Source organism: Engraulis encrasicolus, chromosome 22, assembly GCF_034702125.1.
Source record: "Engraulis encrasicolus isolate BLACKSEA-1 chromosome 22, IST_EnEncr_1.0, whole genome shotgun sequence".
Taxonomy (NCBI): domain Eukaryota; kingdom Metazoa; phylum Chordata; class Actinopteri; order Clupeiformes; family Engraulidae; genus Engraulis; species Engraulis encrasicolus.
In genome coordinates, this window is record NC_085878.1 from 11,305,674 (window position 1) to 11,333,547 (window position 27,874).

General features: G+C 44.6%; 1 protein-coding gene across 2 annotated transcripts in view; it reads left to right on the forward strand.

Annotated features, from left to right (window-relative positions):
* The first annotated feature begins 5,289 nt into the window (after nt 1-5,289).
* The window catches only part of LOC134438509 (centrosome-associated protein CEP250), a 209,862-nt gene continuing 187,277 nt past the window's right edge, over nt 5,290-27,874 (forward strand). For both annotated transcript variants that reach the window (XM_063188086.1, XM_063188087.1), the window contains exon 1: nt 5,290-5,482. The gene's annotated coding sequence lies outside the window, so the exon portion shown is untranslated. The remainder of the gene's footprint in view (nt 5,483-27,874) is intronic.

A 27,874-nucleotide genomic window follows, 5' to 3' on the forward strand; every position in this document is an offset into this window, starting at 1 on the left:
AATGTTATACACAGGTACCAATAGAACACAGTTCCCTATCGCTGTTACATCCTCTGATGCAGACTAAAACCTCTTGTTTTTCTCCCTCCTCTCTCTCCGGAGGTGTCTTCTCCATTCTCACCCGCTACACGTAAATAAAAGTGTGTATATATCTTCTCCTTCATTCTGTCTTCTGGCTCTACCCGCTGTGTTCCCCCTGAATATTTGAGAAGTGCCTGGCTCCCCATTCGTCACCTTGACTGCTGATATAGTAGCTGACACTGGCAGTTGTGTTAGCGCGCGAGCAGGAGATTGCCTTCTCTGGGAGAGTGGAGACATGCAGAATGCACTCCTGCACACATATGCGTACACACACACACACACACACACACACACACACACACACACACACACACACACACACACACACACACACACACACACACACACACACACACACACACACGGTACCCCTCCCCTCGACCACCTCCAAACACCACTCCCTCCGACACACAAACACACACACACACACACACACACACACACACACACACACACACACACACACACACACACACACGGTACCCCTCCCCTCGACCACCTCCAAACACCACTCCCTCCGACACACACACACACACACACACACACACACACACACACACACACACACACACACACACACACACACACACACACACACCACCCTATTTGCCAAACCATATTTGTGTTCAGTCACCCAAACATTCTGGCTCATCAGTCGCCGCGGCGTCATTCAACGCTATTAAAAAAGTATTGCCCAGTATGGGGCGGCCCTGCCGTATAATAGTCTGTTGCACCACTACTCTGCCGGTTGGTCCCCATATGCCAGAAAAAAATCACAACATATGTTATTTCACAGATGGCTTATGATCAACACATAGCCTATCTTCTCATATCCTCCGCGCTATTTCTCCCACCATTTGCATGCACTCGTGTAGGGTATGATCAAAATAACAGGCTTGCTGAAAGGGGTCTGAATAAAGCTATTGGTGTGACTGTGATATGCTATTCATGTGGAGGAGGACTGGCGAGGAAGTGTCTAAAATTAGACCTGTTTTCAGACGTACGCCTTCAGACAGATGAGCCTTGTTTACTTTGGAATTTATTGACACCAAATGTTGTCATTGAATGGCCACTTGTTTCCAGGGATCAACATGCTGGGGGGGGTTATATGAGCTATGAAAACAGGTGAGGACTGACAGAAATACTGTCTCATAAGTCACCTGTCTATCTGTGTTACATTACACCACATGTCATTTGCCAGCGCCACTGACCACAAAAAAACTTGCTCTATGACAGGAATCTCCACCCGCAAGTTTGTAACATTGGTGTTGGTGTTCCGAACACACCAAAGGTCAAAGTGCATGAGATGAGGTAATGAGATATGCAAGGATGTTTTGAATGTGAGTTTACTTTTGGATTGCCTTACTTGTTGGCAGAAAACAATGTGAAAACCAATTGAAAATGCATTGGTTTGTCACAAAAGGGGACCATTGTCACCCCCCTAGCCCTAGCATGACTACATCACAGTATTAATGAAGGCTTCTTTGCATGCAAAGCCTGGAAGGGGTCACATAAGATGTTTTAAAGGGGCTGGACATTTAATGCAAAGCATTAATAATAACACAAGGAGGCTGTTTGGAGGGGGTGGGAACGGTGGGGGGGACGGTTGAAGGGAAAATTAAAACGAAGAAATCGAGCAGCAGTCCACCTCCCACTTTAATTGCAAATTTAAATTTCCTATAATGGATTCTGACATCTCAAGTCACCAAAATCCATCATTCGGAAGGGTATTATTCCTCAATTAACCCATCACCCCACAGCGTCTCGCATATTTCTGCAGGGGCCTGCACAAAAGAAATGAAGAATTCTAATTACCTTCAAATGTAAAGCGGAATGATAATTCTCTCTCTCTCTCTCTCTCTCTCTCTCTCTCTCTCTCTCTCTCTCTATCTCTCTCTCTCTCTCCCTTTCTTTCTCTCCCCCCTACAAACACACATGCCATGTCCTTTCGCTTGCCTGTTATCCACTTTACCAAGCTCTCTGAATGGCTCAAGATGGAGATGGTGTATGGGAGAGAGGAGAGATGGACCTTTGGAGCACACTTTCACATCTCCATCCATCTATACCCATGCTTAATTTTCCCCCTCAATGCAGGTTCTTGACCTTGAGGTTTGTTATCTGTTCTACACTGTGTGCCACAGTTTGCAGAAGAAAAACACTGTAGATGAAGTACAACATTCAGAACGTGCTAAACTGAAAAAAGGCTGATATTGTAGTGAAACAAATAGTATGGCTTGGCTATACAACTCAGAATATGTACATCTGTTTCAAAGCATATCCAAGTTGTATCTTAGAGATAGTATTTGTGGTGTGCTGTTCCTCAAGAGACCTATGTCCTATAGGTGCATGGTGATGTAATACAAAATCCCACTGTAAGAGAACATATACACTACAATGATATGTAACTATAGGCTGTGTACTTACATTGCATCTCGGGTAAGGGTATTAGGCGTTCAGCTTCAGTGTAATGACAAAATATTAAATGTTATTTTGTATAATGACATAAAAAGTCAGTCATTCATTGTTTTATATGGCCGTAACAGTGAAAATGCAAATTTACTATTTTATTAATTTAAAGCAGATGAATTAAGCAGGTATTTGTGCCTACAACTTACTGTGAGTGTGTAGGTATCTACAGGGTTCAAACTTGACCTTTGTCCAACCTCAAGGCTCTCCTGTCCATCGTATTGCAACAAACACCAAAAAGCCAAGGGATATTTACTAGTAAAATCTAACACTTGACTTTCAATAGTCATAATTTAGGCCTAATTGCTATGTTTTGAATCTAGGCCTATAATGTAGGCTACATACATACATAGCTATTGAAGCCATGAAGTAGGCCTATATAATTATCACGGCCTACACAATTCTTAATTGCTCTCATCTGTTCTTAAAAGGCATCCACACAAAAAGGAAACACATAATGGTCAGGTGCAATTTTCAGAGTATTGCGTACACAACCTTATTTCACCCCTTTGTTATTGCTTACAGCGAAGGCTGTGACAAAGGGGACAAATTAATCAGAAACTAGGCCTATTCAAATCCAACATTGACATCATAGACATGTTTTGAAGATTTGCAATCAACATCTTTCTGTGGCATGAAAGGAGCAACTGGAAGACATTTCTCTGGAACAAAACACTGAGAAAATGTGTTTCCTTATAGCCTGCCAATTATGAGCGAGAGAAAATTAGACTGTATTTCTATTGACACGCTGTTGCTTTTCGCCACATTCAATGGTCTTTCTGTGCTAAATGCTGTTATTTTCCTCTGAAAGACTCTCATTAAGATGCTTATAATTAGAGGTGACAGAAATGGCTCAGCCCTCATAGTGATTGCTCTTTCTTTTTCCATGCATGTCATTGTTGATGTTTGCATTGTAAGCTGTCCAATGCATTGTTTACTCACATTCGTATTGAATTAAATATTTTATACATCAGCAGGATGTCAAAGGCAATAATCATTTCAGAATTCAAAAAACTTCACTGCCGTTGTGTTCACGGCATAAATTTAAACCATACATATTTCATCATGGTCTGACGCATGCATGTGAATGTGAATGTGGTAAAAGAGGAAAGAAAAATGTCTTGTTAACTTTATCACAGCACAGAGTGAATTGTTATTAGTGATGATGACATGTGTAGAACATAAAATCCCCCAACAATACTGTGCTCGTTGGTTACAGGAGACACAAGAAAGATGGACGTGAGTGGGCTTTAGAACGAGAAGTTGGGGACAAAGAAGCCAACGGGGCATGGAAAACATGCACAAAGACTAGAAAGGAAGAGGAAAAACACAAATGGAAGAGATAAGACACCTGCCTGCTGGCACTATGCTAGATTGCGTTAGTGGGGGAGCTGTTGATTTTTTTTCCTTGTGTTTTTTTTGCAAATAATTCAAATTTAATTAAAGGCTGGGGGAAAATGGCCTGAGTTGATGGTATAATGAGTTGCCGTGGGACATCTTTTTAATAATCTCAGTTTGTAACAAAGATGTTGGCAAGTCTGCGTTGGCTAGTGACTCACTGACTTTATGTGAACACACATTTTCATTGGCCAGAGAAGGCCCACCAACCCTCCGGTCCACTTCCCTTTTGATTAATCTGATATTTTCATTCTCATCTTCAGGACAGAGGATGGATAAATGGTAACATTTGCAAAACTCTTGCGTGCCACGACTGACAGGCAATTATTTTCCACCAAGATAGGATAAACAATCGGTTAACTTTTCATGAACATTGTAGAACAGTAATATCGTAATAAATTAGTTTGACGACAGTAATATTGTCATTATTTTGAAGGTTTCTTTACTGGTGCTGTATATTTTCTTGGTGGTTGGGTGAGTAGCCAAAGCATCTTGGAGTAACCTACAATAGGCTACTCTGGCTTTGGAATCAGGGTAACTTAAATTATTTTCCCACTTCAGAAGATTACATAATTTTGATGATACAGGCCTGGAACACAGCTGTAGTTTTTATTATTCATCATCATGCACCCTGATTTCAGACCACAGTTTATGACAGAAAACAAATATGTTCCTGACAAACAGAAATTGATGGAGGACAATTTTCAAGTCAATAGCATAGCAGTCATAAGTCTTTCAACATGCATTGTGATTTATAATGTGATTTCATAGGCTACCTGCCTGCTGAGAGACAGCGCTCACACAATGCTGTGCATCTGTGTGGGTGCATGTGAGAGTTTGCACTCTATTGACCATAGACCACAATGCGCCAGCTACTAGGCTACTTACTGACAGTTAGTCAAACAATAAATAGGCTAAATAATAAAACATTCTCTTGTGAGGGCACAGGCCTATCAATTCATTTTTACAAATAACTGTTGCTGCATGGCCCAAAGAATGCACATTGCCCTGTGACTCAGATAGGCCAGTGCTCAGCTGTTGAGTTTTGATAGCAATTCACTTTTGACTTTAGGCTACTTTTCAATTAAACATTCTAGTCTAGGGGGGCTATCATCTGCCTTTGCCCTGCTCCGTGCGCATCCCCAAACGTTTCTATGGAAATCACGAGATTTCATTCTCAGCACCTCAAGCCCCACCCAGTTCGCCTTTTGATTGGACTTCTGAATGGCCGTCACATTTGTGATTGGCCAGCGGACCTGTTTGCCAAGAGGTGTTGAGCACCGTTGCCATGGTGCTGCAGGTGCAAGGAGCGGGAGATGGAGGTCTCGAGGCGGGTGTGTTTTCCACAGTTAAGTTTAGGTACTGTTTGGCATAATAAGCCAGTGGTTTAGTCGTTACGGCGTGTCTTTCTACCCACAACAACTAAGGACAGAGGGATGCATTTGACGAGATGAAATGACAATATCTGCACAAGATCGTCCAACAAACTCCCAGCATTCAAGGATGAATCCATAAGCAGATGCCAGCCACGCAACAGGTACTGTGGCGCGAGGACATCTGCACTGTAGCTAACTATCTCAGTTTAGCAAACATTCGCTTACCTTCACTTTTCCTTTTCGTGCCAAGTCCCTTTACGACATGGTTATTATCCATGACTTGATAGGCTATCTCTCCAGAATTGAAAAGCCTGAATGCGACGAAGCTAACACAATATGCAGCTTGGACACGAATAAGTTACTACCCGTACTTTGCTTTGTCACATGCAACCTTCTGCAGGAAACCGTGTCTAATGTATCCTGTGTAGCCTATCCGATAAGTAACTTAACGGTAAGCTATCTTATGTCCCCCAAGATAGTTGTTAAGAGGTTTGCCCTTCATTCAAGTTGGGAGGGATATACTTCCCATTAGCCCACTGCGTTGGTTTATCATCGAACTGGCTGGGCTACGCTCTACTTCTACAGTTTTACACACACGTAGGAATTGGCATCAGGCTTAACACACACACACACACACACACACACACACACACACACACACACACACACACACACACACACACACACACACACACACACACACACACACACACACACACACAGTGACGACATAAGTACAGGAACTTAACGTTAGGTGGTAATATGGACTGTAGGCCTACCACTAAAGGTGAAATGTCCCTTCTTGAAAACAAAACAATTAGAAACGTGCATAATGGCTATAGACGTCACCACTGTTAGAAACTTAAACAGCAAGACAGTGACTAGGTTTGCTCAAGAGCCAGCAGTTATTAGGCTATTGAACTCACCTCTCACAGGCTACCATCAGTTTAAACCACAAATTCATGAAAATGTATCCTGCATTTTTACTGAGATGCACACAACTGCACATAAGCCAAAGAAGTGCTTTCATTAGAGATTGAAAGCTCTGCACGCACCCACTGAATTTAGTTCATGTAGCTGTCATCTCTTTTTGTGCCACGGTCCTTACTTTTTCCATGTTACAGGTCATAGTCTTAACAGAGACACTCGAGGCAAATGGAGGCATCAATAAAGAATGACCTCCATGTTGAGGTATGAAATCAATGATTTAATGGATCACTTGTGTGATGCCATGCCTCTCTAGATCACCGCTTGCCATTTAGAAGTTCTGCCACTTCTTACTGGATGCCGTCCTCCTCTCCTCTGGCCTTGCTATGAATCGCTTTTTGTTGGTTGAAGTGGTTATAAAGTTGCTATTGCTTGAGTCCAGGGTTATGTTGAGAGAAAATTATTGTCTTTATTAGTTACAGTGCACATAATGAATACACCCCTTTTGAAAAATAACATTTTGAACAAGTACTGTACTATGCTACTCATTGAAACTACTGCCTATTGCCAAATTTGACCTTTTCATCAATATTTACTAAATAATAAAGTAACATTTAATAGTATAGCCAAAGTACAGTAAGTTTTGCAGCTTAAAATTCAACATGGCGGACATGGAGACGATCCCCCTTTTCATGTAAGGGAAGTGCAATTTTCAGTGATAATTCATACTTAGAATTTAGTTGTGGTGGTAAGTATTCCTTAAAACGTTACCATTTGTAAATGGAAAGCATGCATTTTGGAAATAATCCACTTAAAATGACATATCTAAATGACATATTTTACCATTTTTTTAAATGATGGTGGTGCAAAGTGAGTACACCCCAACGAAAGTCTCATTATACAGTTTTCAATGTAACAGTTGGCTATGAAATAGTATTTTGTATTGCTGCAAACCCCTTCCCATTTCCTGCTGTAAGAAATAACACCACATGGAGGAGAAAGGACAAAAGACCTGAGAAAGAAAAAGACAGTTTTAACTTACACCAGAAAAGTTGATGCTACTTGAAGACCATTGAAGCTTTATTCATCCGTCAAAAAACATATCTACTGTGGTCTAAAATGTTTGGACAGATGGATGGTTGGTGCAACTGTCTCACAGACAAGTCCAAGTGGGCCACAGCTGGAGCATATTTTGGTTGACAGAAGGTGAAACGCAAGTTCACCATCTAAGGATGCAGAAATCTAAATTGGTTTGATCATTTCCCATGAAAAAAAATTAAGCATATGGTGAGGGATGGCGTATGTGGGTGTCGTTCGTCAAAGAAGCGTCTTACAGCCTAGTCACAAAAGTCCACTGAGAGTTTGCCAGGCCTACTTCTAACAAAAATGCAGGCTAATGGGACTCAATAATCTATACTATTGAGTCATGAGCCCAAGATCGGTCTGTTTAGAACAGATGACATCAACATTGTATGGTGTTTGTCAGGTGTAGGATAACAGCTATTGTGTGGGGCTTCATGAGTGCTGCTGGTGTTTGGGAGCAGTTTTCATTGATGTAATCATACTAGATGCGTTGCTCTACAAAATAGCGAGTTGTCACCATCACTCATTGCCCTTCATTGTGTTTCATTGTTTTCTTTACAACTTGATATGACCCCAACTCTCTATGGCCAATGCTGGTTTTCTGAAGAGGTGAGAGTTATTCAGTGATTAAGAAAGTATGACCCCTGATCTGAAGTCATTCAAACATAAATGAGGAGTTTTGAAGAGGCAAACTGGGCATCATTCTGGGGTGTACTACTCACTTTTGCAACACCATCATTTCACAAAAAGGGAAAACTATGTTTTATATGTTTTAGTTATATAATTAAACATACTTTTCTGTGGTAAGCTTTGCAGATGTTATATTGTACTTACTCTATGCACATTTTGGAAATAACTTGTATGTTTATTGAAATATTGTTCAGTATTATACAGCATAGCATGTTTTCAGGTTGCTAATTTGTGATGGTGAAGCTACGCACGAAAAGCGTAAACCTTTATCTTTCCCAATTATACTCAAGTGTGATGGGTAACCATCACTAGATTGTCAAGATTTACTTTAGGAGTTGATGTGTTTTCTATTGTCTCTCAGTGGCAGGAGAATGTTTCACAGATTAATTACTGGTCTTTCACAATAAATAACAATGCTTCAAGGGCATGTGATAAGTCCTACAGCATGCAATTATAAATAATGACACGTTGAAAACAAGCATCTAATGCACCCGGGATTCAGCTGTGTTATTAAAACCAATCATGGTGTGTGGACCAGAGAGTGTGGACTATGCCGGGGTCCACAATGAGGAGACGGTGTGTGCTGCAATTTTGCAGGTGTTGTCTCCACTCTGTTTTGAGCATTCTCCCCCATTACCTAAGCTTAATGTGGAAATAATGCTCTGTTGACAAGTGCACCTCTTTAATCTGATGAGACCACCTGCTGAGATGCAGTTAGATTGGACGTAGTTTCAGCAGTACTGTACTGCATACTCCTTCAGTATCGCACAAGCAACTGGGGGTGCAAACATGTTGCCTTTTAATGAAGCTTTGTTTTAGACACTAACGTAGATCCATGTGGAAATCAACTGAATTACCAGAAAACCAGTCTCATTTGCATCATTACTGAAACATAATGCATTCATCTGATACACAGGTTGTAGCAGTGTAAATATCGTAGTATGGCACAGTTATTGCAAGACACTCTATAACTGATTGGCTTAGTGTGAGATTCTGACTGTAATGGGGGGTTACCCGTAAGAAAACAAGGGAGAAACCCTTATTTTTAACAAACATAAAAATACCAGGAGCAAAGAAATGAAAAAAAGAAAGTAAAAAAGAGTGAAAGTAACACTATAAAACGATAAAACACACATGAGAGGAGTCATCCCCAAACTAGACTACTCCAAGTGAGTTTGTCGCCTTAGCCTGATTTATTTTTGCACCACTGATTAGTAGTTTAATACAATCTATGCTTGCACAAGTTGGCATGCCTTTAAACAACTATAAAACATTTTGTGGGTTAGTGTGTACTCTGCGGGCAAAAGGTAATTAAATGGTATATCAGCCCATGCATACATAATGCAGGTGTGTGGTAAGAGCCATCACTGCTTGACTTGGCACAGAAAGTACAGAAACTAGACCTGACAAGGACAGTGGAAGAGACCAGGCTGTTTTGGATGCTTTCAAACTCTAATAGCCTAATGCGGGGCTGCTAAAAGGCATTGTACCGTAATGAAAGCATGACAGTTTGATCAATGTTGTTAACAGAATTAGCGTCTCTACATCAAAAAGCTTTTTGGGTTATTTTTTAACTATCCCATTAAGGGGCCTTTATTGAATATCTTTACATTTTGCAAAATGTTCCTTTTAGCCGGCACTCATCAGTAAAAGTGGAATAAAATATTTGTTATGACATAAAAAGTAATCTCCTTACCTGCGTGTGCTCTCAGACCATGTAAATCTATTACTAATTCATTCTTTTCCGTATTCAACATTTAAAGATGTGCTATTTTTCATATTCATCTTGACTGATGAAAGCAATAAAGAGGAGCAAGGTCTAATTCCCATCTCCTCTCGCTCTCTAGTGGGCCATGTCATGTCAGCGAATCCCAGATGGGTGTTGGGGATGCAAGGGTTGGAGTGGGGAGGAGAGGGAAAGATGCCGGCGTGGTACTAACTGCACCCAGAGTCTTCGGCCTGATGAAAGCTGATAAAAGTTTTAAAGCACCTGGGCCGTGTCTCCAGTGTCTGATCGGTGGAGGATTTTCTTCTCACTCCACCTCTGTCTGCCCCCGCTCTCCACTCTCCACCCCGCCTGAGGGTGTCCTACCTCTGTGGCCTAAAAAGGGCTCGAGTTGGAAAAGCATTTTTAACATTGATGGTTTGGGTGTGAAGAGACATATCTTGATCCAGTGCTCCCTCTGACACTGATTTAAAGTGTAAAGGACATGATGGTGGAAAGAATCTTAACATTGCATATATATTTTTTTGACTTTTTATGAGCTTGGTTATAAATATTTTTCATTTGTGTCATACAGTATCTTGGCTACTTATTTAACTTGCAAGGCTTGTCTTTAATAAGATCTCCAGTTTATTTTATTTTGGCAAAATGCTAATCATACTAATGTTTACTAGTGGCAGTAATTGTGAAAGACCCCATCCTGTTTTGTTGATTAGGCTACTCTATTAGGTCTGAGTTTGACATTGCTTTTGTGATGAGATGCTCATAATGTCCTGAGAACCTGCTGAGAAAAATGAGCCCACCGTGGAGCTTGCGCACCATACAAATGCAGTTGCTACAAGTCTGTTGAAAGATAGCACTTAGTGTATAATCATATTGGATACTAAAGGTCTTTTTTGTTTATCCTCTGTCTGAATTGTATGCAGTATTGCCTTCAGACCTGTTTTAGAGCAGTCTATAAACTGTTTTTGCCAGGAACATACAGTACACCGTATGTACAAGAGTCAAGAGTAACGAGTGATGCAAACAAGAGGAATATCCAGGAAACATGGCTTCACTGATTGGTTGCGATTGAGAAGTGTCTAAAGCTGAATCAAAATCATAAGTAGTCAGATGTATTGTGTATGCATGTATGTTATGATGTACGTGTACAGTTTATATGCCAACATTGGGGTATTTCCATTGGTGGCATATTTGGCGGAAGTTGAAGGATGCCTGATCTAATACTAATGGGATGCACTCTGTGTGTGTGGATGCATCCATGTGTGCACACTGCACATGCATGATGTGGGCCATGCATGTGTGTGCGCCATGCGTGTCTATCTGGAGCAGAAAGACTTGAGATTCTTAGCTTGGAGAGAGAGAGAGAAATGAAGAGAGAGAGAGAGAGAGAGAGAGAGAGAGAGAGAGAAAGGAAGGAAGAGAGAGAGAGAGAGAGAGAGAGATGGGCAGATAATCCCGTCTGCTTGATGAGATTGAAGGCTGGGATTGATTGATCGCCTAATCATAGGAGGAAATGGGCCTGAAAATGAATGGGACTCTGCCCTTGGCTTGCTGCTGGGGGGAGCCAGCACCGGGAGAGTGGCTTGCAGTGTGTGTGGGGGTTTTAGCCGCGGCAAGACATGGCCTTAATGTGTACTGGCCCTGATTTCATTTGTGTCTGATATACAGTTATACGATCTCCACTAAATGATCAAATAAAAGGGAAGGGGAGGGGGGGCACGGGGAGAGTGTGTAAATCACGCTTTATTGCCTGAATATTACTTTTTCATACAATCCGGAATGGATGCTCTCTGGATGACGAAGGTGAAGGAATAAAAAAGCAGAGAGGGAATTTGAATGGTGGCATGCGTGTCTGTGGAGAAGGCGGGACCTGTCCTGGATATGGAAGCAGTCAATGGTGCTATGAGCCTTTTCTTTTTTCTTTTTTTTTCATTGGCCATTCAGTGAGGTATTAGATATCGCGGGGCTAGAAGATTTGTTTTGTGAAAATTGATCGCGGCTTGAAGGCAGGATTATGCATTAGAAATGTTGGGGCCTTTTATGAAACGATGAACTCTCCTCGCCTTTCTCTCCTTTTTTGTAGCTGTCTCCCTGTCTCATCTCTCCCTCTCCCCTCACCCCCATTCCTCTCTCTCTCTCTCTCTCTCTCTCTCTCTCTCTCTCTCTCTCTCTCTCTCTCTCTCTCTCTCTCATCTCACTTTCTTTTTCTGTCTTGCTCATTCACACTCATTCCATTGCCCCTTTTCAAACCACAAGACAGGATTGCTTTTAAATAAATACCTTTGATCTTGGCAACATCCTCCGTAGATGGATGCCTGAAACACTGAAGTGTCCCATCCCACCACAACACCTCCTACCTCCTCCCATCTCCCCCGCCACCTCCACCCTCCCCAGTGGCTTTCAGGCAGGAATTGCGCCTCCCCCCTCCCCCCCTTTTACCTCTTACTTAGCGCTGACACCAGCCCTGTCCGTCACGCGGCTGATGAATCCTGCTTTGCATGAGCGCGGCATCAAGCCCACCCGTCACTGTTGTCTCCCGGAGAGAGGTGCGCGTGTCACATTCAGTCCATCTCGTCTCACAGGCCCTCTCTCTCTCTCTTTCCTCTCTTTCTCCAGGCTGAGCTCACACAGCGCTCACATTTGCTCCCTCGCTCTCTCCCTTGTTCGCCGAAAGGAGAATCAGACACCTCTCAGTTTGATTGGACATTTGTCTCCATTTCAAACCCTGGGCTCGCTGACTTGCGTGTAATTCCTATTTGTCCATCCATACCAAATTATGAATTACAGCAGTCAAACAGACACACACATAGACACACACACACACACACACACACACACACACACACACACACACACACACACACACACACCAGTCCAGAGAGGCGAGATGTCACTAGATATGTGTGTGTCTGGAGCCATTTGTGACTGCTGAATTAGCCTGTGTGCGCTCAGTTGCTAGTGAGGGTGCCAAGCCAGATTAGGCAACCAGAAGAAGTGATGAGTGTTTTCACCACCAGTCAGTGAAGTGTGTGTGTGTGTGTGTGTGTGTGTGTGTGTGTGTGTGTGTGTGTGTGTGTGTGTGTGTGTGTGTGTGTGTGTGTGTGAGTGTGTGTGAGTGTGTATTGTAATGCTTTCTGAGTCTGTGTGTGTTGTTACTTGTGCTTCTGAATAGTGTGTGTGTGCGTGCGTGCATGCGTCCATGTGTGTGTGTGCTGGAGTTGGTGTAACTATGTGACTCATCAGAGCAGCCAGCAACAGTGACGTTGTGGATCTATTGTGACATATCGAGTTTGAGCCAGACCTCCCCACCCCACCTTCCCTCTCACCCCCCCTCCATCTCTTGTCCGTGACGATTAGTTGGGCTGGTCATCAGCGGCGTGGAAATGGGCCATCCCGTCCACACAGCACAGCACAGCACAGGACTGGCAGCTGCAGCAGGAAGACACCAGCAACGCACTCCTCATTCTTGCTTTTTTGCCATTCTACCTTTGCTGCTACTGGCACTCAGCAGCATCTATAACATCTACATGACATTATTATGACATTATACTAACTTGCTGTCTGCTGTTCAGCTTAGTGCCTTTTTATTTGATGATGACTTTATTTTTGTGCTGGTGCTTGATACTTTTAGTTTCTGTGCCTTAGGGATGTAGTGTGACAGAGTAGGGTTTGTTGTGGGGGGGTGTGGGGGTGTCAAACCCCCCTCTCTGTCTCCCCCCAGTGGCCGGTGTGAGCTGCTGCTGCTGCTGCTGCTCAGGGCTGTGGGCTCTCTGCCCTCTTTCTGCCTCCTCCAGTGGCTGTGTCTGAAGGAGCGCGTTGCAAGGCTGACTGACTGCAGTGGAAACACTCAGCAGCATGGCTGTGTGTGTGTACGCGTGTGTGTGTGTATGTGTGTGTGGGGGGAGAGAGCTGGAGGTGGGCCCACCTGATCAATAGCATTGATCAACCAGTCAATGCACCAGTCTATATCCCTCTCTGTTTACACACACTCACGGAGCAGTGTGTTAAACTCAATGCACTCTAAGCAGGCTAAGCAGCTCCCCCGACACCCAGGCCCACCCACCCACTCACTCACTCACATCGCCCGCCTACCCGCTCGCTCGGTCGTTCTCGCTGCTCTGCTGAAAGCTGTCCCCACTTCCAGCATTGATTGACACACCGATTAGCCTGGAAACTGTTGACTATGCGGTTGTTGTAACCTGTCGTGAGCATTAATGACTATCCAACTAGCCTGGCCCTAGGTCCTCCCCTGCTTTATTCCTCCTTTAAGTGTCAGATTGGCCCTCTCATAAGGGGCTTTAAAATTGTGCCAATGACGTATTGATGAAGCGATAGACGTCTCTCTCTACAGGTGGCCTGTGTCTGTGACGTGAATGCAACAGTAAAAAAAAACCCACACACAACAAATCTGCCCCCTGTCTTGTACGCAGAGCATGAAATCAATGGGAGATTGACAAGAATCAGCTGGCTTAGGCAGATCTAGTCAAATCTGGCCTTGGCCCTGTACTGATCTGCACCAATCTATACCTTCCCGTGTTTATGCAGCCCTTTTAAGCAGTGCTGTGCTCTTTATTCACTCACAGGCTCTTGAACACGACACTGCGTTGTACACTGCCCTTTGAGATACTGTAGTGTACTGAACGATGTGCTATAGTTAGGATACTGCGTTCCTCATTTCAACGTCATCTAGACATACATCAGGGTAATTATTTTACAGAGAAATAATCAAGTGCAAAATGAAGTGTTTGATAAAATAAAAAGAACAAAAAATGTAAATGTATGTTTAATGAAAATGTTTTTAAAGAATTTGTCAAAATGATTGCCGTTTTTTTCCCCCAGCATTCACTCTGTCCACTCACACATTTCCAGAGCTCCGTTGAGCGTTCTCTGTTGCAGTCAATGAGGCTCTTTATGCCTGGCTTCATCCTCCTCATTTTTACAAAAATCTAATCTCAACATTAATTCAGGAAGTCTGACCTCATGCAGATGGCACTCATTTTAAAAGCACGCCGGCATGATACACCAAAGCACTTTAGATTGCATAGACACTTTTTTTTTTTTTACACATATTTGACACTTTGACACAGTGAAAGAAAGCACTTTCATTATGGATTAAAAAGGGAAGCAGCAGCGGCGGCGGCAGCAGTGGCAGAACACATCTCATTTCCCTGCTGGGTTTGGGGTGTGGATTTTTGTTTTTTGCTTTCAAAAGGTTAGGCTTTAATTGTTGCCAGCCTGTCTGGAATTGTTTGTGCATCTAAACAACACTACCTCTGTGACAGAGTCAGCTCAGATCTGTGTGGTGTGTGTGGCGTGTGCTCGGACAGTCATGGAGAGAGATAGGACAAAGACATAACCACAAAACCCCACCCTGGGGTCACCCGAATGCCGTCCCACCCCTCACCTCAGAACTGCCCCCCCGCCCCAACAACTGCAAACCTGGTTCCTGTTTAATGCACCATTTACTGCCCGTAAACAGCCTGTGTAAAGTAAGTTTATAGATGATTTATAAGAGTCCCTCCAGCTCTCCTACCCAATGTGGAGTGCGGAGTTACACAAACTCTCGCCTGGACGTGCCTCCGTAATGGAGGGTTGGTGCCCGCTGTGTGGCACAGGCGATGAATGGGATGGTGGTTTAGAGGGCTGGTGGTGGTCTTGGTATTTGGGATTTCGCCACCCGAACCACATGAAAGGCTCAGATTAAGACCTACACATATGCGCCACAAATTGCCCAACATGGCGCCATAAAGACTTCATTATGTGCCACTTGGTAGATCTGTTTTCGCTTGTTTCTTTCTCTTCCTGAAAATAGTGAATTTCTGGCCACATTCTTTCCTTATTTAGCTCCTTTTTTTATCTCATCAGACTTTGCTTGGCAATGGCGACGTGCGGTAAACTTGCAGCGTTTTCTCCACGAGATTGACTTTAATCTTTTTGCCTTTTCCATGTCACCTCGAAACGTGTGGAACCTGATATGATAATGATGTGAACCTGTCCAGGGTATTAGAGCTAAGCTGCCTGATTAGGCTGCCCATCGATTAGTCTATCACTCACTGCTGTCCACGCCAGGGCAGGCAGCTGCAAAACACTGTGCCGTGAAGGACATCAGTATACGTAGTGGAGCAATGAGCGTGCACACATGCACATAAACACATGCGCGCGCACACACACACACATACACGCACACACACACGCACACACGGACACACACACACACACACACACACACACACACACACACACACACACACACACACACACACACACGCACACATTCAGGCAAGCATACACGCAGATGTACATATGCAATCACTGACAAAAAGAAATGCACAACACCCTCCTCCCCACACTGTTTCCTGTATCTTTTTATTTGCATTTCAGTCTGAACACAAATTATTTATAAAACAAATGACCCTGCAGGCTAGTTTTGAGGGCGAAGATTGCATTTCTGATAAACAATTATGTTTTGTCCTATCCTTCAGAGGTTTCTTAGGGTCCATGGGATCATCTGTTTAAAATAGATTTTTGTTTTTCTGACCTCTACTCTTAAGCTCCTCTATAATTATGGGAAGACTTTTGTAAATTGTTTTCTAGCCACCTTTTGTCTTTGGTTTTCTTTCTTTTCCTGTGTAAATAACCTATAACCTCACTCAGAAAAGAATGGAATGTCTTTGTAGATAGCTCAATAGATAACCAATGTGTAGGCCTGGAAAAAAACCCTGATTTCTACCTTTTCAGAGAAATTTAAACAGACCTTGATCCCAACATGGCATGACAGTGTTGTACCCCCCTCACATTTAGTTTATCAGTGATTTTGAAAGGCTCAGTTCAAGAAAAAGAACGATTGAAAGCTCGGTTTGCCACTTGCCTTAGACATATGTTATACACTCTGACCTTGTAACTTTTGTTGAAAATTGAGGGAATTGCAAAGATTTTGTACACTGTTTGTCATTATGGGCCATAACATCAAGTTTTTCTTACGGTAGTGTTGCACTGGCGGTGTTAACGTGTGTTCTTAAGGAAGTATGGCTGAAAGGAAGAATAGTTAAAATCAGTCTAGTTGAAATCACTGTCCAAATAAGCTTATGCTGTTTGGCATTTAAGATACTACATTTTCTGTGGTGTTAATTTGTAGTTCTGCTCGATTAGGAAAGCAAACCATGACTGTAATCATCATGGTAAAGACAAGCTGTAGCCTAGAGATTTGTTGTGGTTCACTGCCTTTCACAGACTGGCAGTATTTTCCTTGCATGCCCTCACTGTTATGCCTCCACTTGCTTTCAGAGAGCATGAAACCATTGGCGAGCCGGACTGCAGCCTGCCGAAGGTTAGGACCCTGGCCTCGTCTGAGCAGTCTGAGGCCTTTAATCCAGGAACAAAGTAATTAAGGTTCACGGCGGCAAAAAAAGGGCCAATTAAAGTGAACCGCAGGCACACGCCTGGAAAAACGTGGCCATTTGCTGCCGATTCGCAGCCCTTTTATCAGATCTCTCGGATCCCTGGGCTGTGCACTCGAGGGAGAGGCAGCGGAAGCCAATGAGTGGGCATCATTCAGATTGGAGATCCACAGGCGCTTGGTGCGGATGAATATGCAGGAGGTGCCCCCAGTCAGGGCATACACACATAGCATTTTTAGCCCTGAGCACAAGCAATGTGCCGGCTGTGGAAAGGCAGGCCAATTCGCATGGGCCCCCTTTGGACTCCACCTCTGAATTTTAATTGAGGCTTTTATCTTAATACTTGAAATTTTCCGAAATAAAAACGATTTAAGCGATCTGACATCCTTGGTATTCTCAGTGGTCCTGCCATGTCTTTACATGGAGGACCGGCAAGTGCAAGGCTACTGTTAATATTGTTTGATTGGAATCAATTTAGGCAGAACAAATGGTGACCAGTGATCTGGAACATTTTGGAAGAGCGCCTTTTTCGTCAGTTACAGGCACAGTCGGGCCTCATTTCCCTGACAAATATCGTCAGGAGGGGTAAGAAACAAAATGTAAAGTGGGTGCGGCGGTGGGGGTGTGTTGGGCTTGAGGTTCGTTTGGGTGTTGGGGGCTGGAGGGGGTGAATGCTGGCTTGGCAGCAAATTACAGTGATAAAAGTGCCTGCGAAACGTCGCCAGCAGCTTAAATGCAAGCAGAGTTATAACAGATTATGTTTACTTAACCTCCAGAGATCTATTAATCTGTTCCCAAACTCTCCCATTTCATCGGGGCAGCCTGGCTCTCTCCTGGTCTTCAGCACGACTGCCCACAGCTGTTGTGCAGCTGTGCTCCTGGGCTTGGATGGTTCTTTGTTGTAATGGAGTGAAGGAGGAGGAACCAGCGGCCCCGATCACTCGCGCCTAATCAGGTCTGCTCATCAGGACCCGACCCGTGCACATCTGCCAGGAAATCCACGTTTGCTACATCGGACCCTTTTTCCTGCCCGGGTTCCTGCTCTTCTTCCTGTCCATCCCTCCCTTCCTTCACTAGCGGACCTCCAATAGGTCTCAATGGCTCGCCTGTCCACCTCGTTCATGTTCTCTGTGTTTGAATTCTAATTGGTGTAATTCGAACGGCAAGGCCAGGTCAGGTTTTTCTCAAGATGTATTGTGTGGATGTATTTCATCAGGCAGTAAGTCGTAGTCCTACTTTTAAATATTTGTTTTGTGTGTTTGCCCCGCTAGTCAGTTTCAATCATTTTGTGTCTTGACTACATTAGTTTGGCTCTGAGAGGTCAGCCATGCCAACATGGTCTTTATAGGGTAAATGTCTTGTTGAGGTCTGACTGTAAGGCCATGAGTTGGGCGTGTGGGTGGATTGTTGTATTATAAATCTACTGCCAGCAGGAAAAAAATACAAAAGTGTAGCCTATGGGCCAGTGTAGTCTGTTACACATTTTTCTTTCTGCCCAGACTTGCTTTTTCATGGATGATATGGCTCCAGCAGTCGGTTATAGCTGAATGCGTTTTTTTGCGGCCTAACAAACTGGCTCGCAGCAGACTCACCTGTCTTGGATCTGAGTAAACAGGTCGGCTGCCTGCCGGCCTGCAAGAGAATCTCCAGCAAAGTCCAATCACGTGGGCAGAATTATGCTTGTGGTTTTTATAAGGAATTAAATAAATAAAGACAAGGGGTTGTAAATTCGACCACGTTTCTTGGGTTGGTTACCCCTGAGAGTTTTGGGGGGGTTTGTGAGCGCCTAGCTGATAAAGCGCGGGAGCTGTGTTTCACAACAAGCAGGGAAAAGATCTCCTGAGCACGCTTAATAATGAATGAGAGAGCTGGACTGAACAGATTTCACATGCTATAAAAATGGCTTTGTAAGTTTTTGCAGTTCACCACCTCCTTTGCCCATCGTTGCTTGGTTGTAGGCTACACGTGGCGCAGTGCTTGGTTAAGGCGTTTTTTTTTTTTTTTTGCTGTGGTGAGCCGCTCGCCTGGGAAGGCTCCCCGAGGCCTCATAGAGAGATCATTTACAGAGAAGGTACCGGAAACGGGAGGAGGGCAAGCGCTGTGTTTTACAGAAAGAGGCTGTGAGAGGAGGCTTCCTGTGGAGTGATAGAGCAAGAGAGTGATGCTCTGTGTTTGGGCAGCCATCTTTGCTGCAGTAACAGCCAGCAGCAGTAGCAGTAGCAGGAGGAGCAGCAAACACACAGAGTGAGTGAGTCTCAGCGAGGGATTGAGTGAGGATGGATGAGGTGCTCGAGCTTACTGCTTTTTGGGGGGGGAGTTGCTTCATCACACACCTTTTGGATCATTTGTCAAGACATCCAGCTCATTTACCTGTTTTATGGACTCTCATTATCACTGGAGAGCCGGGTAGCAGCAGCAGCAGCAGGGATCAAGCATCATCACCACACTATACTGTATGATGGAGGGATAGCAGGCTGAGGCAGGCGGTACCACACAACAGCAGAGCCAGGTTGCTCTCTAGTGGTGTTTCAGCCAGGTGAAAAAGAGGTAACACTCCATCAGCTGCTCTCTCCTCCCCGTCTCTTCGTGTCTCTCTCTCTGGAGACCTGCCGCCTGAATCCTATGGATCCTCATTAATGATTGGAAACCATCAGCGCCTTTAAAGCCTATATCTCCTCAGCATTTCGACACCGATTGTGTGTCTATATGTCAGACAGTTAGTCTCTCTCTCTTCTCTCTCTTCCTCGTGCCTTCTCTTTCTTCTTCCCTTTCTCTTTCTCTTTCTCTTTCTCTTTCTCTCTCTCTCTTCCTCTCTCTCTCTCTCTCTCTCTCTCTCTCTCTCTCTCTCTCTCTCTCTCTCTCTCTCTCTCTCTCTCTCTCTCTCTCTTCCTCTGCAGACAGGGAGCTGCTATCGTCCTTTGAAAAGGTAATGATCCCGCTGTAGATTATGTATGTGTGCAGTGCGGTGTAATGGCCCAGGTTTTTATTGCCTGCTGCATACTAATCCCAGAACTAGAGGAGCGAAATGACACCTGCAGGGAGTTGTGTGTGAGCCGCAGACCCACATGAAAGAGCGGCCATTAAAAATGATCAAAGAAATTACTGCAGTCTGCAGCACAAGTCTCTCTCTCTCTCTCTCTCTCTCTCTCTCTCACTCTCTCTCTCTCTCTCTCTCTCTCTCTCTCTCAAGGCAAGGCAAAGCAAGGTGGAGTGCATTGCTTTACTCAACACAGCACAGGGCGCGCATTGCTTTAGCCTTAACCCCCCCCCCCCCCCCCCACTATGCACTAGGAAAAAAGGCACACAAATGTCGATCCACATGCACGCATGCATACAATATGTCCAGTCCATATAGACCAATTAGCATGTCCTGTTTGATGCTTGTCTTGGACGTATGCCTACTCTGAAGTAGCCCTAGGCTCCCTAAAAACAGACACTGATGTGCCCACTGATCTCGGCTCTGTACGGAGGAAATGATGGACAAGCCAAAGTTGAAAATGAGTCTGTTTTTCATACTTCAGTATCTAATTATTGATTACTTGTTAGTATTCAACTGTTCTCTCATAAAATATTCAACAATTAGGCATGATTTATTTATGGCGATAAGTGCAGGGTTGGACCTTGAGCCTGTCTCAGGTTGGGCTCCAGTGTGTGGACTCCCGTTGCAAGTAAATATGAGCGCTCTGGCGCTATTATATATTCATTCGGCTAATCAATAGGACGAATCAGGATTTATGGCTGTCCTGTACCCATTTGAATACATCATGGTGTATATAAGCTTGTCTCTATTTCTTGCGGCCCAATCTCGTTCTCTTTTCCCTACCGACAGAGTAGACAGCGGGCCCAGCAGCCTGTCCATGTGTCCAGTTTTGTCCATGCTACAGTGTCACCCCCTGGTCCTGCTCTGTTATCAGACATCCTCATGCGTTTCGGAGATGACATTTCACCAAAATCCAGCATGCCGCCCTCTCGCGCTCTTTTGTGGCGAGGCGCTGGCTGGACATTGTGATAAATGCAATTTCATTTCCCACTGAGCGAGCGGGCAGATTAATGCACTCCCTCCTTTGTTAAACAGGCGGTGTGGAATAGCAAGTGCTCCCTAATGTGCAAGAGAATCAACAGAAGACTGCAGAGAGAATACTAGATATGGAGGAAGGCTGATGGGCAGAGGAGGATGCAAGAAGGAGGGAGGAAGAGGGTAGAGGGAGGGAGAGAGAGAGAGAGAGAGAGAGAGAGAGAGAGAGAGAGGACAAGGAGAATATGTCTGGTATTAGTGTGTCTGGTATTACTGTAATTATTTTCACAAATTTTGGCACCTTTATTTTCTTTTTAGATGGAGCATTGCAGAAAGATTCTTAGGAAGCCATTTTACCCTGCTCAAAGAATCCCCACCTTTCGTCTCCCTCTTTTTTCTCTACCACCCTCTCCACTGCCTTTCTCCATTGCCTCTACCCCTCCCCCCCCCTCCCTCCCCCCTCCCTTCCCTCGCCCCCCTGTTCTCTCAGCAGTCCATTTAAAAGCGCCACGAAGTGTGGTTTGGTTGGTAATTTCGCTGCCTTTTCATGTGTCGGAGGCAAGAGGAGTCCTCCTCCATTAGGTAGTTTCGCGCTGTGATGTATGATGTATGATGCGGAAAGGCAAAATCTGATGTTTATTCATGAAGCTCAAGAAAATGCCCGGACGGAGCTCTCCTCTTGATTTCCTTTTAAGGAACAAACTTTGGACTGATTGAGATTTCAGTTTAAAAGGCTGGCGTGTGCACGTGCGAATGTGCGTAGTAGACTCGTCCTGCACAGCCCTGCAATGGCCCCCTTGTGTCTGCCTTCTCTCCTTTTAATCTTTCCTCTCCTCCGATATTACTTCTGTCAGCTCCAATTTACTTGACCTCAATGGGAAAAAAGAAACATGTAGTCACTTCTACCCTACCCTGATTCTCTCGGCTTGTTCAACCTCTTGCACACTTTGGTTTTCCCCAAAGGATTTTGTGTCACAGATATGGACGGTATAATCTGGCCATTTAAAATGAGTAAAAGAAAAGAAGGAAAAAAACACACTGAGAGGCTGATACGTAAGTTGCTGTGGCCTTTTGATGTGTCCATGGCACATGTGATCAAGGAGAGAGTCTACCCGCTACCTAACAGTGCCCAGTGTAGATCCTCCTTAAACACAGTGCCAGTTATCTGCTGCCACAGGCATGTATGTGTGTGCGTGTGTGTAAATGACGTACGTGTGTGTCTGTGTGTGCGCAAGCTCACTCACTGAGCAGTAATGAGTAACCACCCACATATACCCCAACCTAACTCAGACCCTCACATCTACGAAAAAGTAAGTATCATTTGAGAAGCTCATCCCTATTTGTCTTGTAAATGACTTTTTAATGATAATCAAGCCGTGTCCATCGATCACGGTGCCAACACTCCGCGCTAGCCTTTCACGGGGCTCCTCCCGTGAACAAATGGCCTCTATTTGTAACTTAACTGACGCACTGTGTGAGGCCAAGCGTCATAATCGTCATGCAAAAGCACGTGTTAGCAAAACTCTCCAAAATACATGAATCCCTTTTTTCAAATATGGCTCTCGCTACGTGTCATCTGTTAAGTGCCATCCGTGCTAGTGGCTGTTAATGTGTATGCATGTTCCGACACTACAATGTCGTAGTGCTACCTGTTATAGTATGCTAGAATCACTGCATTCTAAAACAACAGTCATGTGGACTTTGTAGTCAAAGTAATACTTTTTTAATGGATTATTAACCTTCTTTTTTGTGTTTTGTCTTTGTCTCAAATGTGAGTGTGTGGCATGAAATATAATGAGGAAGAACATGGAGAGAAACAAGTGGAGGGGCTGGGGCTGTATTGAAGGAGGGATTGAGGTTTGAGAGAGAGAGAGAGAGAGCAGTAGAGAGGGAGATGGAGACAGAGAGACAGACAGGTGGGGTGGCACAGGCTGTGATGACTGTGGAGGGTGGGATGTAGGTTGGTGTTGTGTGTCTGCTCTGACCCTGTTTGTTGTGACTTCAGTGTGCTCTTCACACAGCATGATTCCATCATGCCCCCCCTCCCTGACTAGCAGGCTGACTGGCAGGCCGCCTGGGCCCCTGCATCCTCTCTGTTGTGCCCCTCTGCCTACTATGTTGGTCCGGTGCCAGTCACCAGCTCATGCAAGTCCTGTTGTGTTTATTTATTAAGAGGGTCTTTTTTTACCGGGGAAGATGGTTGGCATGTCAGAGAGACGTGGTGAAGTAGGAGCCACTCTCCTTTGTGCTTAACATGTGTAATGCCACACTAATCAGCAGGGGCTTCACAGCCCTGGCCCCTCAGACACCATAGACACGTGTGCTCGCAGACACACACACACACACACACACACACACACACACACACACACACACACACACACACACACACAGACTGCACACACACACTGCACAGACTGCACACACACACAGACACACACTCTGACACACGCACGCTGATATGATAAATAATGCAAATGTGGCCACCACCGCAAATGCCAGCGTGAGCACAGGAGCGAGGGAGGCAGGGAGGGGGAAGATGGAGAGGAGGAGAGAGCAAGGGAAGGAGCGAGGCAGCAAGACAGAGAGAGAGAGAGCTGGCGTAACCAACTGATTGTTGTGCTGTCAAATTGATTTGCATGAAAAAGGGCGTCCTAATTGCAACACTTAGCTGTGGCGTCCTGATAATACAGAACAGGATTACTGAAGGACATTGAGGCACTTTCTTTTCTTTTCCCTTTGGACACGAGTGATAGCCAAGAATCTGGCTGCCTTGTGAGTGCTGCTGTGCCTTTCTCTGTCTCTCTTTTTTTTCAAGTCTGTCTGTCCGTCCATCTGGCTGTTTGTGTGTGTGTGACGTGTCTGTCAGTCTGTCAGTGTTGAAACAGCAGGCGCACATTTGAGTCCCTGCTGTCTAGTAGCGTCTGTGTACACCAGTGATTCTCAAAGTGTGGTCCGGGGACCACTAGTGGTCCGCGACAGAGCTCAGGTGGTCCGCGAGGGGATTTCTACTTTTCCAAGATAAGCTCTTAGTAGGCTATATTTGTAACATTTTCATGTTTTCAACAAAATAAGGCAGGCTTATAATGTGAATAAAAAGTAAGTGATCTGCATAAAAAATAGCAGTGTCAAATTAGCATCCATCAACTGCCAATTCAGTTGACAGGTGGTCCCCGATAATTTTTGGGGGGGACAAAGTGGTCCTCGGTCTGAAAAAGTTTGAGAAACACTGGTATACACCACTCTTAGCCACTCAGCCCGTCCCTTTTCATGGTCCATATATTTATTAGCCATTCAGCCCTCAAATTGAGGTGCAGACAATGTTAAGCAATGTGAATGTGAGAGGTATAGGTTAAAAGTGTATGCCTGTATGAGTGCACTGCACACATGTGACTTCGTGTGTGTGTGTGTGTGTGTGTGTTTGTGTTTGAGCTTGTGCGTGTGAGCACTTTGGTGTGTGTTTGTGTAGAGGGGTTGGGGGGGATACACGTGGGTGTGGGCAGGCTCAGCCTTAGGCGAGTCTTCCTTTCTCTTCCCTTTTCTTTCTTTAATAATAAATGATGGATGTTTCAAATTAGAAAACAGTGCTCAGAAAATCCAATTTAGTCTCACACTTTGGAAAGGGGCATTAAAAACCAGAGGAGGGGAGTGGATTTTCTGAAGCCGACGCTTTTTGTGTTTTAATGCTCACTAGGGGGAAAAGTGAACGAGAGAGAGAGAGAGAGAAGAGAGAAGAGAGAGGGAGAGAGAGTGGTGTGCTTATTTGATTTAACACAAGGCATGAAAACGGCCAGCGCGTTGCATTAACAAATTAAGCAAGAACTAGGAGAAATGTCTTATAGAATGTCCTCCTGGACTGGATTTGCCCCACGTTACCAACCCCTCCATTTATTGCTACCAACATGTACCCTTTCTTAATCAGAGTACCCCACCACCAAAGAGGCTTGAGACAAGAGGGCTTACTCACGTCATAACAGCGTAGTACGAAATGATGGCGAGGGGAGTACGGAAATGTTATTCACTGTGGAACAGGTCATAGGACAGCGTGAATGTCTGTCAGCTGTCCTTAATTACCCCCAGCAATTACTGCTGACCAACAGCTGCCGTTACTTGGCCACAAATTATCCATCATGGTGTCGCCCCCACTGACCATGTGCAAGGGAGTACGAAAATGGTACCCATCGCACCCACTGACCAATGACCATGCGCAAGGGAGTTAATTTTCCATCCACTCGTGTCCTCAGGCAACGCCCCCGTACTACACCGTGGCCAATGCATTCCCCGCCAAGAGATTGTTCTTTCTCTTGAGTTTCTTTGCCCACCACATAGTGCCAGCCGGGTCACCCACAGCTCTGGGCTGTGGCTCTCCCTCTCTCAGGTGCTGTTTCCACATAGCAGGATATTTTTTTAGCAGGGTATTTTTTTCTCCTGCTACGTGGAAACGCAACATGTGGATAAAAAAAATCCTCCATTGTAACAAATGCGTTTCAGACCCCTAAACAGGATATTTTTTTCTCCTGCTATTTTTTTCTCCTGCGCCTAGATTTTTAAATATCTGCTACGTGGAAACGGAAGGCCAAAACCAATGCAAAACCAATACAAGCAGGAGAAAAAAATATCCACATATAAAAATATCCAGCTACGTGGAAACGGCACCTCAGAAGGAACAATCAGCATGATCAGTGTTAATGAGCACCAGGCCTGTTTGTCAGTGGTAATTAGTAGTGATCATAGTCAAAGGGGAGCGGGGCAGTGGGGGGCTTCTTTTGTTTCTTTTGTCCCTGTCATGGCTGTCTGTTTCCCTCCTGAGTGTATGTCTGCTTAGTTATCTCCCTCTCTTCTTCTTCCTCGCGTTGTTCTCCTCTCCTGTAGCATCTGTCCCCTGCAGCCAAATGAGGTGTATCTCCTCCTCGGCTCCCTCTGTCTTTGTCTTCATCACTCTTTCCCCTGTCTCGTGGTTCATCACTCCTATGAAAACCCCGCCATTGCATGTGCACGCACGCACACACGCCACCCCTACCTTCACCTCTCTCCATCTCTCTGTCCATTTACCTTTTCACTCTCTCCTCTCCCTTCAGTCCTGCCAATTTTCTCAGCCCTTGTTTCGTTTCCTTTCCTTTCCTTTCCTTTCCTTTCCTTTCCTTTCCTTTCCTTTCCTTCCACTCATCCTCCTGGTCATGTGCCCCCTGATAGTCCTGTATGTCTTTGGGCCTGGAATCCACTGCTGTAGCGGTCTAATGAAGCCAGCATGAACGCTGCTCCTTGAGCCAGGAGGAAGTCTGGCTTTCCACTCTTTTTGTGCGCATTGGGTAATATCCCTGTGCACCACATTAAAAAATAAAAGGAAAAATGGGCATTCCTATTTAATGAACCATTTCCTCAGTGCTCGGGACACACAAGCTGGGAGAAGAAAGCAGAGAGGAAAAAAAGAAAGGCTAAGGCAAATCCATAAAAATAGTTGAAATAAAGGGGAATAAAAGCAGTGTAAGCTGTAAAAGGCACATTTCCTCTTTTTGTTCTTGTGGTGACTGCTCTAATGCTCGAGCATTCCCACCGAAAACGCCACTTAATTCCTCTGGCCTGAACGTCTGAGGCAGGAAAAAGTTGACCCAAACTCCCCCGTGTTCATAATCTGTAAAAGATTGAATGGCTCTTTGGCTGCTCTTTTATGTCTCCCAGAAGGGACTTCATATAAGACGTGGATGTGAAGGAGGACTGAGGTTACAGTCTGCCTCCACCCAAATGCCCAAAGCACTGTATATGCGCCTCAGAGTGTGCCAAGAATACACACTTACACACACGTGCACGGCTGGAGCTCGCTCTGTTTCTCACACACACGTACTTGCAGGGGCGCGCGCACACACAAACACAAATACAAGCAAACCTAGACACACACGCACACAGTCTCACACACACACTCTCACTCTCTCTCTCTCTCTCTCTCTCTCTCTCTCTCTCTCTCTCTCTCTCTCTCTCTCTTCCTTCATCAAGGTTTACAAATTCTTTTTCTTTGTTAAATTTATGATATGAGAACCAAGGACTCATATCAACCAAGGACTGCACACCTGGCACCATCTCCTCCTCCAGTGGTTGATAAACAGTGTTATGTTGACGTCAGTCAGACATCAGTGTGACTCATTACACCCTGTATACAAGCTTAGCACACACACATGCACGGCCTAAAGTCAGCATATTCACACGCCTCAATAAACACTCTGCACATGCCAGTAGTGTGCAATGCTTGATTGACAATCACACACACACACACACACACACACACACACACACACACACACACACACACACACACACACACACACACACACACACACACACACACACACACACACACACACACACACACACACACACACACACACACGCCTGCATGGTTTAAAATCAGCATATGCACATACATCCTGTACAATGTTTTTTTTTACCACCTTCTATTGCTATTGCTACAGTATACGGTACACCTATTCTGTCAAAAGCTTGGAGATCCCCAATACCCCTTTGCTTACCTTTGCTTTTGCATTTTCATTCTCATGTAATGCTTAAGGAGATGGGCTTTAGATCAGAGGGTTGCAGGTTCGAATTATGAAAAAAACAAAAAAGCTATCTGAAGGTTCAAGGCCCACGTCTAGAAGAAGAGCTGAATACAGGACAAATGTGTCCTCGAACAATGCGTCAACTGTCTTGTTACGGGCTCCATGAC